This window comes from Hemiscyllium ocellatum, chromosome 39 (genome assembly GCF_020745735.1).
Source record: "Hemiscyllium ocellatum isolate sHemOce1 chromosome 39, sHemOce1.pat.X.cur, whole genome shotgun sequence".
In the NCBI taxonomy this organism is placed as follows: domain Eukaryota; kingdom Metazoa; phylum Chordata; class Chondrichthyes; order Orectolobiformes; family Hemiscylliidae; genus Hemiscyllium; species Hemiscyllium ocellatum.
The window spans coordinates 38,794,074-38,810,835 of record NC_083439.1 but is presented as its reverse complement, the minus strand read 5'-3'; the positions used below and the strand labels follow the sequence as shown (position 1 = coordinate 38,810,835).

The following is a 16,762-nucleotide window of genomic DNA, read 5'->3' as shown; positions in this document are numbered from 1 at the left end:
CAGCAACACATTTGCAGGTGTTAGTATCTGGTGCCAGTCTGAGGACCTGCTGGTTCCAGTATAAAAGGAACGAAGTATGAAAATGAGTGAATTTGCAGCAAGTCTAGTGACCTGTTGTGCTATCCAAATCTCCAAGCATTTCTGGAGCTGTTGATCTCCAGGAAGATGCAGATGACATTTCATTGATGTTATTGTACCAGAGTGGAGAGATGAAAAAGGTTATTAGCCCAAGTTGACAATGCTGATCACTGAACACAACTGAACATATATGTCTCCTCCTGCAATGTGATTGAAATAACTGTTGACAGTTATATCCAGACTTATCCAGATGAAAGTGTATCTGAGTAGCAGGGGGAGAATTGCCATTATGACCAGAATGCAAGCTGACATTTGAGATCCCACTGGGGAGGTGATGTTGCAGACACCACCTCAGCCTGGAGAATGTTTAGATATTACTCTTGTGACAGTGAGTTAGGATGGTACGGTGGTTTAAACACTGAGTTTTCATACCTGTATCTTTTATTGGAATTCAACTCAGTTTGATTGATTGAATGTCTGCAGATCACAAGGATTCTCTGTGGATTTATATTTTTTATTCATTTGTGGGAAGTGGACATTGCTGGCTAGCCAGCATTTATTGCTGTCCTTCGTTACCCTTGAGAAGGTAGTGGTGAGCTGTCTTCTTGTGCCATTCAGGAGGGAATTCCAGGATTTTGATCCAGCAATTGTATTGGAATGATGCACAGGTACACACTTCTATTGTACACTTAATTATTACATTTTTTTTCTTCCTCTGTAAAGCTCATTGACATGGTATACCTCAGTCTGGACAGATTTAAATCTAGAACTTAATGTACATAATGTTGCAATGTATAGCTGTCCTAAGCTACTTCTAAATCAACAGTTGTACCCTGACACCTGAAAAAGTGAGGCTGGAAATGTTGGTCTGAGTTGTGACTGAGGCCAGCTGTCCAGGAGCGAAAGCAACAAAGCTGCCTGAGAGGGCTTCAAGCTGATATTTCATTGCTGAAGTGAAGTTAGTTCCCAATCCCAATATTCTTCTCCTGCATGGCACAAAAATGTACTTCTCTGCAGGAATTGACATGCATTTGAATTCAATGCAGACATAATGATTTGTCTGGACTGAATGTGGTAATCGGAGATGCTGATAAAGAAAGGTGCTGTTTGTAAGTGATATGAAGTGGAGGTCAACCATCACCCCCCCCACAACCTGTTAAAAGAAACGTGAAAAGTAGTATAACCTACGGCACACTCCCAATCTGTTATAAGAGTGTTGTTAAATGAAATGAAATCCTTTCACTCACTCTATAATCAACAAATAGCAGTTTATTTATCTAACTGTAGCAGTAAACAAGTTAACAGAACCACTGATAAACCAAATAATTCCTCTCTAACAACTAATTATTCCCTAATAAAACAAAATCCTAATGTTATGCTGTTTCAATAAATACAATTCCCACTTATACAACAAAATAATAGGATTTAGTCTTTCAAAATACAGCTAGGATATGTCTTTTGGAATGCTGCTCGTCTTCTCTGCTGACCTTCCTTCAGGAACACCATTCTTTTTTTTGAATTCTTGCATGAGGAACGCTCCTCTCTATGTTGAATTCTTGTGTCAGTTCTTCTGTCAGGAATATTCTGTCTGTGAATTCTGCTGTCTGGAATATTAGCTCAGAGTGCTGCGGTACCTTTATTAATTAGATGGTGTTTTCTCTGAGAGCGGAAAGATGTTATCTCTCCAGATCGTAGTTTGCTCTTACCGATTTTCCCAATACCCTCATCTTTTATACTCTTGACGACCTATTAATTTCTTTACAGTTATATTGGTTATAGGTAGTCAAAACCATTTAATTTAAATTTAATAGGTTTTTAAAATCTAAGGGCTTGATTTAAATTGATTGGCTAAATTTAAAAAGACTTGTCTTGGTAAAAATACTGCTTTGCTATTTGACAGAAAATGTTTCAATTTGGGCTCTATCTGTGCACCTGCACATTAACTGCTGTTCAGATGTCCACTTTAACTCTAAGCATGGAAAAACATCATCTTTTGAAGGGACCACACTAATGTTTTCCTCGTTTTACAATTTTACATATGCCAACTTCGCAACAATAAGCACCTCCAATTGCCACATTCGTATCATGTAAATCATTATATCTATATTGGATTTAAATACCATTTGCACGACTTCAATCTGCATAACCTAAAAACTTTCCCTTCATACATTTACTCAACAAAAACCTTTGCTGTTTTGAAACTTATAACCCATTCCTAACATATGCAGCTTTTTGAGCAAGAGAGTTCTGAAATTCAAATATTCTTGATGTGAGCAAGTACTTCCTGACATTACTATTGAATGGCCTAACTCTAATGTTAAGTTTGTGACCCTTTGTTCTGGATTCATCCTATGACCACCACTGCTCCCAACAAAGGTAAAAGAATAAATTGAGAAAATATCATCATGTCCTGACTTGTGCTGCAAGATTGAGATTTCAGCAAATTATCTCAATTTATTAAGCATTATGCAATTTCAGGAATGATCAGATGGCTGGAACAATAGCTTCAAAAATCATTAACAATCTCATAAATAAGGAAGTTTTTTTTGAGGAGCTGTTGTGGCACATAGGTGACATTGACTGGTCAGTGTTTGTTGCCCATCCCTAGTTGCTCTTGAGAAGATGATGGTGAGCTGCATTCTTGAACTGCTGCGGTCCATATACTGTCGGTAAACCTTGGGGAGGGAATTCCATGATTTTGACCCAATAGCACTGAAGGAATGATAATATATTTTCAAGTCAGAATTGGATGTAACTTGTAGAGGAACTTGCAGATGTGAGGTTCCCACGTATCTGCTGACGATGTCTTTCTAGGTGGTAGTTAAAATGACTCCACAGAGGCTGGCATCCCGTCACCAAGTCGCATTTTATTTACACATGCAAAGTATTTGACACAGGTCTGGCTTCCTCAGAGCCAGCTCTCAGAGTGAAAAGAATCTCTGACACTCTTTTTTTTTAGCGAGAGACACAAGGTGTATGAATCTTTATTCAATTTCCACCACCAGGATGATAGGAAAGCACCCAAGTGGCCAGTGACACTCATATTTTATTTTTCTTTAACCCCCACACTACCACCTAACTGCGGTAGTGCTTATTTTTCCCCAGCACCCATGGTGTGTATGTGCACAGGGTGAGACACAGTGAGAGACACAAGGTGTACGAATCTTTATTCAGTTTCCACCACCAGGAAGAAAGGAAAACAGCCGAGTGGCCAGTGATAAGCAGTGCCCTTTACATCACACTGCTGAGTGATCAAACAGTGAAGGGGAGGGCAACGCTCTTTTTTAAATCTGTCAACCAGGGCACCCTGATTGGACTAGGTTAACAGCCCAAGCAACCCAATTCATGTTCCTTGAGGTCCACCTGGCTGACCTCACTACAATCACTGCAGTAGTTCTTACTGGGCTTGGAAGGTGCTAGCACAAGATCTTTGATAAATTTCTGCAGTGCATCTTGTAGGTAGTGCATCTTCGACTTAGTGTCAGCAGTGGAGGGAATGGATGTGATGAACTCTCCTATTATTAACAAAGCCTCAGCTAGATATTTGTTTTTCAATTTGAGTTTAATGGAGGTATTTAAGGTCTGTCCTTTGCTTGTGTTAACCTAATAACTGATGGGAATATTGTTTTTATTAGCAGGGCAAACTGTAAAAATGATTTAAGGGGTGGAAGGAACATTATTAACTGAAGGTCACCATTTAACCACTCAAACCTGTTCCATGCAAATAGAGAATGGTTGGTTTTCTGCCTTTGTTTCATATATTCTGATATCATTTCCCCCAAAAAAACAATTGATCCTTTTGGGAAAGTTCCAGATTTTAAGGCCCTTTGGTGAGTTGGGAGGAGAAAGTGCTTCCAGATTTTACTCTTGAATACCCTAGCTCTAATTTTCAGGTTATTTACCATGTTCTTGATTTTCCCACAAGACAAGATAATTTCTCCATGCTACCTTATGATTAATTATAACTGTAAACACGTCTATCAGATCACACATCTTCATGTTAAAGTGAATGCAAACCAAGTCCTGGAAACTGAACATTTTTATTATTGGTAATATGCTGGTGAATCTCCACCAAGTTCAATATATTCATAAAGTGCAGTGCCTACAAATGAGTGCAGGCATTCTAGATGAGATCTGATCTCAAACAAAGACATAACTTCTTTCCCTTTGTATTCTAGCCCCTTGAGGTAGAAGTCAATATTTCATTTATCTTTTTGCTTGTATCCACTAATCTTTAATAATTTGTAAACTTGGACTTGCAAATCTTTTTGCCTCACTACAGTTCCTGATTCCTTACCATTTAGAGCATATAACCTAATTTATCTTTCTGATTGTGAATTACATGATGTCACATTTACATTGTACATGTTTTGCTGTACTCTGTACCTTTGCAAGATTGGCTTGGTGGATGATTTTCCCCTTCTGTGTTTCTTTCTGTAATCACCTCAGTAAGATCCTCCTGCACTGAGTCACAAATTGGAGTGTGAGGAAAAAAAATTCCTAAATAGAGTAACATTGCAGTGCTTGCAATATTCCTGAGCTTTGAAACTGGTGATGTCCCAAAGTGATTTTAAGCCTGGGTTATATATAAAGCATATTATGTTCCTAAGTTTCTGGACTTCAGGGTAATTATCAGCTTGCATTGCTATCTAACTCATCAAGTTTTGGTAGTGCAGACAAGGATCCACTCAAGCTGCTGACGCTAACAATCCAGTGTCAGGATGAACAATCGTGTTATTTGACTGAAGCAGCGAGAATCCTTAAAACAATGCAGACATATGATATATCGTCTTCAGGTGATGAGAGGGATTGAATGAAAATTGATGTGGATCCTCAGTTTTGTCACTTAGCTAAAACCACTAGATTCTGTGTGTCTGAAGCAGGAAATGGAGATGATGTACATGCAGCTGTCTAACTATGTATGTAACATTGTTTCTGTACAAGCTCTGTTAATGAAAAAAACTTTCTGACCTGGTCACATCTGTTGAGAAAAGACTTGTGATACAAAGTTTAGTTTGTTCTGCCTTTGAGAAGAGTTGCTCAGTAAAGTGACCAGAAAATGAGGAATAGCTACTATTTACATTTGAAGAGGTGCCAAAATTTCCAGACTTCTCTGTTTAAATAAAAGCAATGTCTCCCTTGATTCACAAACATGAGCTTGATCATCCATGGCTGTATGGGCTACTGGGAATATGATGGGATGACTTTAGATAAGGTGGGAACCTGGGTAGGGTGATATCCTTTGCAATGGCACTGTTAAGCACATTTCCCATGATAGATGAGGACCCAAGTATATCTCTGCCTGCAAGGTGGGAATTTTCCCTTGCCCTGTAGAAGTGTTATGGGGGCAGTGGTATAAACTATTGTCGTGTGTGCCATTTGTATTTTACTGAATAATCCCAAAATACACCCATGACAGATAATCTGCAATTCTGCATTCCATGGGTAAGGGTTGTAGCAAGCTAGCTGCCATTGTAGAATTCCATATTGGTTATGAGTTGTGGCTGTTACCCTTTAATAATGCAAAGGGATAGTATTCTAGGAGTCAAGTATACTATTCCTAGAGTCATTACAAAAGTTAAAAATTTTACAAAGTACACAAAGTTCCACAATTTACCTAACTTCCAAACTCAAGTTGGTGTAAACCATAGGCCAGGCTTTTGTACTGAGCAAGAATTAAGTGTAATTAGGCTCTAGTTGTGGGGTATTAGTTACAAGCCATTGGTGTATAACTTTTCAAATTAAAATTCTAATTCCCTTTTAAATTCTCCTTAAACCCAGCCAAAGACAATCAAACAGAGTGAAATAGGTTATGGACAGAGAGGAAGAACTGGAAAGATAATAGTCTTTACTCCAAGTTCTGTGACTGAGATGATTCTTCTGCTGGCCAGCACATTTCATCAATTGTCTTTCTCCAGATACTTGCACTGGTCGGTAAAGGACACAAGGTGCCTGGCTCACTTATAAAAGTCTCTGACTTAACAGTTAAAAGTTTCAGCTTACAATATCTGTGGCAGGAAAGATATACTGGTTTTCTTCAGTTTTGCAGTGAGATTTGACTGCAGAGAACCAGGACAGCTTGTAAACTGGAGAAGAACTGAATACTTCTCTCTCTCTAACTTGTTTACAGCTCCAGGTTGCTTACAGAGCATTCAATTATCTGACTATCAGATTAACCGACAAGATCGCAATGTCCTGATGCCTGGCTAAACTATGTTATCCGGGATTCCATTATCCGGAATTCGATTATCTGGAATTCAATTAACCAAACAAAATACTTCCTGCCCTTGTCCTTCGGATAATTGAGGTTCCTCTGTGGTTACCTGAGAAACAGGTCTCCGTAATCTAAAACTGATCATTAGTTCATAGACCAGCAAAAGTTATGTCAATACACCCCCTTGGCATCAAATCGCCTGCACCTCAAATTCTAAAACCCCCAAAAAATTCAAAACATATACCCACCCTTTAATACACTGGTTTTAAAATGGCTCTCTCTAATTTCTGCAAAAACACACAAAAATAAAAAGCTAGGGTCTTTACATGACACGCTCAACAAAAAGCTTTAAAAATGTCAGTTTAATCCTTGAGCCCATTGATGATAATCTGAGGAATGTACTTCATTCAGTGGTTATTTTAAAAATTGGGATAAGATAAATTGTGCACTAGATTTAATATTATGCCAAGTTTTCATTTGATGATTCATTTAGGATGATCACATTCAAATGTGACTCTAAGTGGATTTATAGTTTCCAAGTGAGATTCTCTAATAGGCTGAAAACAGATTCCATAAACCAATGGAATCAGTTATTGAGCTGAAGTTAATTTAAATTGGATGGGTATATGAATAGGAAGGGTTTGGAGGGATATGGGCCAGGTGCTGGCAAGTAGGAAGCTTGTTGATTTATTTCTTAGGGTGGCATTGTTCACCATAGAAAGTACACTATTGGAGGTGATTTTGATGATGAGTTCTGACCTTGTTCGTTTCTAATGATTAGATAGCTATCAGCATTCATTGCTTGGCTGAAGGGAAAACTGACTTTATGTAAGTTATTGGCTTTGTGTTTTTTCAATACAATATAGTGTTTCATTTTTGGTTTGTGATGGTGAACCAATGTAGCAATGAGGCATGGGGAATAGTTTATTTACTGTATGAACAGGATTGTTCCAAAGGAAATACTTTGCTATGTTTGGCACAGTTGAAATTTTTTTTTACAGTTTTGTTTCATCATTCTTCCTGTCTTTTGCATTCTTGGAATGCGATTCACACTGGCAAAGTTTCTATCAGTCAGTATCTTGTGTCCTAAGGACATTCAGAGTTGACCACAGGCCCAGGTTTTGTGATAGGAATATCAGTAATGTTAACTATTTCTAAGCAGTAAATTGGACAGTTATTTCTGGCAATGGCACACTGTAGTTTAGTACAAATCAGGAAGTTCTTGTTTGATTTGTCCTGTTCTTCTATTAGCTTGGCTACACTGGTCTCTCACTGATAAATTCAGTATTAAAATTCATATAAGGAAATAAGTTGCTGTGATTTTCAACTACTTGCTTACTCAATGGGCCACCTTCATTAAGGTGTAAGTTAATTTTTAACAGTGAAATATGTCTTAATTACTAACCAAGAACAACGCAGGCCCTGAAAAATGAATTTAGAAATGTGGTGTCCCATTCCTGCAAAATATAATTATTGGGGATTTAACAAAAATGGAATATTGTCTCATCTCAATATCATCTTTCTTAGCTATTTCTTTATTATCACTTTATTATCTATTTCTGCCCATGAATACTCTAATTTATCAAATTTTGAGGAGATTTGTAGTTCAGGTTGAGGTTCTGGATGTAGGTTTGCTCGCTGGGCTGATGTTTCGTCACTATACTCAGTAACATCGTCAGTGAGCCTCCGGACAAAGCACTGCTGGGGTTTCCTGCTTTCTATTTATATGTTTGGGTTTCTTTGGTTGGTGATGTCATTCCCTATAGTGATGTCATTCCCTATAGTGATGTCATTTCCCATTCTTTATCTCAAGAGGTGGTAAATGGGATCCAAATCAATGTGTTTGTTGATAGAGTTCCAGTTGGAATACCATGCTTCTGGAATTCTCATGCATTTCTCTGTTTGGCATTTCCGAGATGCCTTTGATTTAGCGGAGAGTGGCTAGGGTTTCTGGACACATTTTATCTACTTGTTTGGGTTTGTTGTTGAGAAATTGGCTTCATTGATTACTCGTTCTTTTTGAATACACGGTATAAGTGATTTTCCTGTTCCATGCATAGTTCTTCTGTGTTTCTGTGTGCGGCGGCTCGTTGAAATGATGTTCTGTTGCAACTTTGTTTGTGGACGTTGGGATGATTGCTTCTGTAGTTCAATATTTGCTCCATATGTGTTGTTTTCCTGTAGACACTGGTTTGAAATTTCCCATTGGCTGTTCGCTGTACCGTGACATCTAGGAATGGCAGTTTGTTTTTATTTTCCTCCTCTTTAGTGAATTTTATGCTAATTTTATTATTGATGGTCTTGAAGGTTTCCTCTAATTTGTTTAATTTAGTGATGACAAAGGTGTCATCCACGCAGTGGACCCAGAGTTTGGCTGGATGGTTGTCAGAGGTGTTTGTTCGCGTCTCTGCATTACTGTCTCTGCTAAGAATCCTAATATCGGAGATCTCATGGGTGTTCCTTTGGTTTGCCTGTAGGTTTTGTTGTTGAAGGTGAAGTCGGAAATGACTACAAGAGTACTCAGACTCCTTGTAATCATGGTAGCCCACAATCCACCAACACTAAAATAGCAGCTAATGAACTTGAAAGACTCTAAACAGACAGCAAGTAAAACTAATTTCATTTACAAAATACCATGCAAGAACTGTAACAAACACTACGTTGGACAAACAGCAGAAAACTATCCACCAGGATACATGAACATCAACTAGCCACAAAAAGATATGATCCTCTCTCACTAGTATCCTTGCATGCAGATAAGAAAGGACACCATTTCGACTGGGACAACACATCCATCTTAGGACAAGCCAAACAGAGACATGGATGAGAATTCCTAGAAGCATGGAACTCTATCAACAAACATATTGACTTGGACCCAATTTACCATGGAAATAGAATAGGAAATGACATCACCATAGGAAATGATGTCATCATGGGCAATGACATCACCAACCCAAAGAAACCCACACATATAAATAGAAACAGGAAACCCCAGCAATGCTTCGTCCAGAGACTCACTGAAGATGTTATCCAGTATGGTGGCGAAACGTCTGAAAATACATCTTCCAGCTCAGCAAGCAAACCTACATCCAGACTCTACTTTATATTTCTGGTTTAAACCCTACTTGGATCAGTGAATATTCTATTGGTTATTTAGGCAGCCTGTTGCTTGCCTCACTCTGTTGACGATATTGTGCTGAAAAGCTTTCCAAATCTATGTTTCTGCTCACAAGTCCATGAAATGATTGTGAGCAACTTTGAGCATTGTGAAGCAATTCTAGATTGTCATATGGTGCTAGAATTGTGATTAGACCTAGCTGGATTGTTTTGTTTGTAGGACATTAGTGAATCAGCTGGGAAGTTATGTCAGCCCTTAAATAATAATTTTTTTTCAAATGACCTGGTTTGCTGATTTTAATTTTGCAGCCTACTGTCTTGAAATTTGTCTGTGGATTAATTGTTCAATAACAAAACCTTTAGTGGACCACTAGCAGCCTTCCTATTGAGCATGTTATTATAACCAGAAAGCAGTTGACCCACAACTGTGTTTTTGAATGAGTGGAAAATGCTAAACACATTTAGCAATTGTAATGGGAATAAATTTGTGTTAGTAAAACATTACAACTGGTTAGTTATCCATGAGTAAGAAGTTTAAAGGTGGGCATGTAAATGAGTGACTATAGTAGTGTATTCTGGGTGTATGATATAGCAACTTAGGGAAAATATGATGTAATGTTCAATGAGCGGCATTACATATTTCATTGATATGGCAAGAAAGAGATGAAATTATAATATTTTGTTGAGATACATGCAGCACATGAGCAAAAATGAAAATTGCTTCATATTTTTATTTTTGCGATGAATACTTGAGCCAAAAATGGATACGAGGTTTTAATTGTAACAGCTGTCCAAACAATGCGAGTCTGTAAGACCTCTTGACAGAACCTGCTTTACTTGAAGATGGATGTGATATTTAAAAGTTGCAAAGCTGTAGTTTGTCAACGCACAGAGATTGATGAATTTCAGATAACGATTTATCGTCTACTTCCAAAATAACTTCATTAGGTTAGAATATAGAGAGAGTGTGAGAAAGAATAAGATGGTTTGGGTCAAAATGAAGATTTTTTTGGGATTAAGAGGAATGTTTCACACACAATCTGAAATCATGCACTCCCAGAAGTGATGAGCTTGGAGATAGGATGGACTTTTAGTTAGGCTGCACTGGCAAAGGTAGGCCCATATTCAACCTTACTGCTCTATCCTTAAATGGTGAAGTTGTGATCACCAGACTTCAAATGTTGATGAGAGTTTGGAGAAGATTTGTAGCTCAGGTTGTGTATTGGGTTTGTCTGTTTGCTCACTTAGCTGGTGGATTTGTTCTAAGACGTTCGTCACCATCCATGAGCCTTTGGTGAAATGTTGGTGTTCTGCCCTGCTTGCTATTTATGGGTCTTGGTTTGTTGTGGTGGGTGATATCATTTCTAGTTCTGAGAGGTTGGTAAATGGGGTCCAAATAATATGTTTGTTAGTGGAGTTCCGGTTTGAATGCCAGGCCTCTAGTAAGAAAAGCACGCGCAGGAATTCTTAGAGGCCTGACTTTCAAAAAATTCATAAAGCTTTGGGACTGGATAGCAGGGTAGACAGAACTGGGGAAAAAAATTAACCCCTTTGTATTTTTCTAAAACATCAACACCATTGGTCTGGTCAAAGTTAGTGTCACCCGCAAAAGGAACTCAGTTCAGATAAATCTAAAGTACAGGACACTTGGAATTGAAGCAAAATTCTGAACAATAGCTACTGGAAACATAATGCTACATTAGAATATCAACGGGGAAAATTTTCAACTGAACATTTATAAGCTAGGAAACGACATCATTAATGTCTGTTGTTTAAACACTCCCAAAGCTATATGTTAAAATGAGCATCAGTGGACTACAGCAGTCATAACATAACCCACACTCAGGAGAAACAATGACACTAATAGAATTCCCAGCTACAGCATAGAATCATTCAGCATCTGTTTAGTTTCTATCTCGCAGCTCACTCCAATATAATTAAAGGAGAGAAGAATATTATGTATTGTTAGTAGTTTATTGCAAGATCATAACTGCCCATAGGGAACCTGTTGCTAGTTGAAATTAACAGCTTTATGTTCTGAGATACTGAAATACATGTCAGTGATCAGGGGACAGAATTCAGATACAAAAACAAAATACTTCAGATATTAAAAAACTGAAAAAAAAGGAAAATGGTGCTGATGAAAAGGTTACACAAGATTGCAAACACTGACAATTTTCATATAATTGGCAAAAGAACCAGAGGATTATTTTAAAAATGCATGAAGTTATTATGATCTGCAATGCACTGCCTGAGAACAGAATTAGACAAATACTTGTAGCCAATGTAATTTAAGGGCTATGGGAGTAGAACAAGGAATGGGACTAATTTGTAACTTTTCCAAAAGGTTGGCACAGGCACCTTAGGCCAGTAGCCTCCTTCTAAGCTGTAGGATTCAATGTTCCTGGTCAGAGTCTCACCCAATCAAAGCACTTAATGGAAAACCAAAGGAGCTGGCTCCTATTTTCCTAACATATTTTCCCATTAAGCCTTACTGTAGGTAGAAAATGGGCCTGCTCCAGGGAATTATTTGTCTGATAAACCTCATTTAACAAGCATGCAGTTCCTTCAGATGGAGGATAAAGGATCTTCTTTTGTCACGGATGCTGCCAAACCTGTTCAGTTTTTCCAGGGTAGAATTGGGGCAAAGAAGAAGGAGGCAAAAGGATTTGAATGGAGAAGCATCTCTCACAGACTCTCTGCCTACCTTCTGTTCAGTCCTTCAATCAGGTACTGACTGCCTTTGATGGAGAGATCCTGCCCTCCACCCCCTCACAATTGAAAAGCTGCCCCCACAGGTTGACTTGTTTGGGCACACCATATGGTGACAAACAGACCTGCAAGTGGGTTTTTCCCACCAACAGCAGGCTGGGGCCTTTAGAGCCACTTAACAAAAACAGAAGTTGCTGGAGAAACTCAGCAGGTCTGGCAGCACTATGGAAAGGAAGCAGAGTCAGCATTTCAATGAGTTGGTGGGTTGTTCTCAGACATTTCATCACCATGCTAGGTAACTATCAGACAGACAATTTCCTGGAGCAGGCCCATTTTCTACCTACAGTAAGGCTTAATGGGAAAATATGGTTAGGAAAATAGGAGCCAGCTCCTTTGGTTTTCCATTAAGTGTTTTGATTGGGTGAGACTCTGACCAGGAACATTGAATCCTACAGCATAGAAGGAGGCTACCTGCCTAAGGTAAAGTTCCTTTTGGAAAAGTTACAAATTAGTCCCATTCCTTGTTCTACTCCCATGGCCCTGAAATTGCCTTGGCTATAAGTATTTGTCTAACTCTGTTCTCAGGCAGTGCATTGCAGATCATAATAACTTCATGCATTTTTAAAATAATCCTCTGGTTCTTTTGCCAATTATATGAAAATTGTCAGTGTTTGCAATCTTCTGTGACCTTTTCATCAGCACCAGTTTCCTTTTTTACAGTTTTTTGATATCTGAAGTATTTTGTTTTTGTATCTGAATTCTGTCCCCTGATCACTGACATGTATTTCAGCATCTCAGAACAAAAAGCTGTTAATGTCAACAAGTAACTGGTTCTCTATGGGCAGTTATGATCTTGCAACAGATGACTTACAATACAAAATTTTCTTCTCTCCTTTAATTATATTGGAGTGAGCTGCGAGATAGAAACTAAACAGATGTTGAGTGATTCTATGCTGTAGCTGGGAATTCTATTAGTGTCATTGTTTCTCCTGAGTGTGGGTTATGTTATGACTGCTGTAGTCCACTGATGCTCATTTTAACATATAGCTTTGGGAGTGTTTAAACAACAGACATAATGATGTCGTTTCCTAGCTTATAAATGTTCAGTTGAAAATTTTCCCCGTTGATATTCTAATGTAGCATTATGTTTCCAGTAGATATTGTTCAGAATTTTGCTTCAATTCCAAGTGTCCTGTACTTTAGATTTATTTGAACTGAATTCCTTTTGCGAGTGACACTAATTTTGACCAGACCAATGGTATTGATGTTTTAGAAAAAAAAAACGGGGTTAACTTTTTTCCCCAGTTCTGTCCATCCTGCTATCCAGTCCCAAAGCTTTATGAATTTTATTGGCTTTGGGTGGGAACCGTTTACCTGTTACATACAGTATTCACTTGAGATACCTAAGACTTTCCTTGAAAGGTTTTAGTGTTTGGTGTGTCACGGAAAGTTAAGCTCATAACAACCAAGAATGCTGGGGGTCAGAAGGATTATTTGTTGCTTTTCGTCTGACTAATGTCATTTGCCTGGAAAAAATATAGCACTTTTTTTGTGGTCTATTGTGTAGAGCGTTGGCAGTAATAATATTTCAGGTGATGAGCTACCACGGTGAAAAACCTACATCTCTAAAGGAGCAGCAGAGAAGCATGGTCCGTTACAATGAGGTTAAAAATGACATTTCAGGCAGCATCTGAGGAGCTGGAAATTTGATGTTTCAGGCATAAGCCCTTCATCAGGAATCATGTCCTGATGAAGGACTTATGCCTGAAACATCGATTCTCCTGCTCCTCAGATGCTGCCTGACCTTCTGTGCTTTTTTTCAGCACTACACTCTCGACTCTGAGCTCCAGCATCTGCAGTCCTCACCTTCTCCTAAAATGACATTTATCTTGTCATATTTATCACTTAAACTGACAATTTTTATTCTTTCATGGGATGTGGTTGTCACTGTCCAGGCCAGTAATTGTTGCCCTATCCTTTACTGCACTTTACAAGATTGTGGTGAACCACTGCAGTACATGTGGTTTATCTATATCCACATTGCTGTTAATCAGGGAGTTCCAGAATTTTCTGAACCAGTGACACTGTAGTGATTGGAACAGGGGCTAGCTGGATCTCATTGACTATGAAATCCTTGATTGCAGTTGTTAACCTGGGCCAATCAGGGAGTCCTGGCTGACAGATGTGGATAGTAGATTCAGAAGGTCTCCTCAGTCCAGAGACAGGCTTTGAGCTGGCTGGTCAGAGCACATGTACTGTGCACTTGAGATATTGGCCTCTGTGCAGCTATTTTACTGACAACAAGAGTGGGACAATACATGCCTGAAGAAAATTTGCTTGCAACAGTCGTTCTGGCATCATGACTTTATCTGTGAAGTTTGACTTGTTTGATCCTGCCGTTGAAGACTGGGCCCAGTAAAGTGGGAAAAAATGCTATGTTTTTTCCAGGCAAATGATATTGATCAGATGAAAAGCAACAAATAATTCTTCTAACTGCTCATGGACCCCTAGCATTTTCATTTGTTATGAGCTTAACTTTCCCTGACACACCAGACACTAAAACCTTTCGAAAGTTGGTGGATTTAGTTAAGGATTATTATGACCCCAAACCACCTCTAATTCTGAGACATCATTGGTTTTATTCGGCTGTTCAAGAACCAGAGGTGTCTATATCAGGATTTTTGATGAGGTTAAGATGACTTGCAGAAGCATGTGATTTGGGTTAACAATGAACGAGATGCTGAGAGACTCTTTGGTATGTGGCATTAATGACGTAACCATGCCAAAGCACCTAAAAGCTGAAATCCATCTGGACTTCAAAAACAGGCATTACAACTGGCTTTGTCATTAGAAAATACGGCAAATCAAATATGGCGGCTATGGGCATCCCAATGGAAGTGGACACCCTCACCTGACCGAATGAACTTGGGGAGCAATGTGGGTTGGGGTAATCGCAGAGTATCAAGCAGGGCATATCCTGAGTACTACGTCAGTCCATAGCAGAACCCCACAACAAAACTGAGTCTTGGTCGAATGGCTAAAAAGTTCTTTAGAACATTGGGCCAGCAAGCCATTGTAATTGCTGCTGGTATGTGGATTCTAAAGGGCAAAGGAGTCCTATGAGGCCTGACTTGAGTAAGATAACTCATATGCTGTTATCCAGGAGAGTGCATACCCTGGAAACCGACATGTGGGTTGGAACAATTAAATTGTTTAGCATCATCCAAATCAGAACCAATTAAAATAAATGTCTGGTTTAATAGTCATCCGGTTCTCATGGAGGTTGATACCAGTGCAGTTGTATTAGTGGTTGCAGAACCAGTCTTTAACAAGATAAAAATAGAAAGAACTGCTGATGTTGTGAAGCAGAAACACAAGCAGAAGTTGCTTGAAAAGCTGAGCAGGTCTGGCAGCATCTGTGAAGAGAAATTAAAGTTAGCATTTTGGGTCCGGTGAGGAAGGGTCACCAGACCTGAAACGTTAATTCTGATTTCTCTTCACAGATGTTGGCAGACCTGCTGAGCTTTGCCAGCAATTTCTGTTTTTGTTTCAGACTTTAACAAGATTTGCTCTGGACTTCAACCCTTAAGTTTGATCAAGCCAGACTGAGAATGTACACCGGGGAACCATTACAGATTAAGGGTACGGCTTTGGTTCCAGCCTCCTATGGAAGCAGTTGGTCCAGTTACCACTGATTGCAGGAAGAGGCTCAGGCTCAAGCCTATTGGTATGGAATTGGTTGAGAAAGGTTCAGTTTGATTGGCTTGACATTTTTAAATTATAAAATGGCTGCCTGAGTGAAGTCCTAATTAAATACCCAGAGGTTTTTCAGGAAGGGCTAGGGACTATCAAAGGGACCAAAGTCACTTTTTTTTTGGGTCAGGAAACAATTCTGTGATTTTGCAAGGTCCATTTGCCTTACTGGTAAAAGAAGAGGTGGGAATCAGGAGGCAGGAAAGTGAAGGAATCACCAAACTAGTGCAGTGCAATTTGTGAAATTGTCAGCATTGGCCCTACTGATGGTGAAGCCTGATGGCTCAGTTCATCTTTGTGGGGATTTTAAGCAAATGCTAAACTGCTTCTTGCAGTTGGATAAATATCCAATCCCTCGCATTGAGGACTTATGTGCAAACCTGGTGGGGAGAGCTGTCTTTCACGAAGCTGGACATGAGCCATGCCTACCTACAATTGTGAATAAATGAGGAGTCCCGGAGGTATGCTGCAATTAGTAGGGCTTGTACCAATATACAAGACTCCCATTTGGGGTACAATTAGCCTTTTCCAGCTGACATAAATTTGTGATTGTAATGACTACAAACCCTTGCTAGGGCTACTTAAGGAAGACAAGACTGTGCTGCCCATGGTTTCTGGTCTCATTCAGCCCTTAAATTGCAAGTTGGAACACCGTCCAGGAGACTAAATAACAAATGCAGATGCCTTGAGCCACCTCCCACTGGCAGATACTCCACTGGTGGTGCCTCCCCTGCAAGAGTCCTTTCTGGCTTTATATTTTTGGGACACGGCTTACAATATCCAACTGTGGACACAACAAGATTCCATCCTGACAAAACTAAAACAGCTGGTGGTAATAGGAGAAACAGAAGGGGCATAGCAAACAGGACTGAAAACTTTCTGGGTGCA

The 16,762-nt window shown here is 39.2% G+C and overlaps 1 protein-coding gene across 2 annotated transcripts in view; it reads left to right on the top strand.

The window, feature by feature from the left end:
* The window catches only part of adamts17 (ADAM metallopeptidase with thrombospondin type 1 motif, 17), a 692,427-nt gene that overhangs the window by 118,976 nt on the left and 556,689 nt on the right, over nt 1-16,762 (top strand). The window lies entirely within an intron of this gene.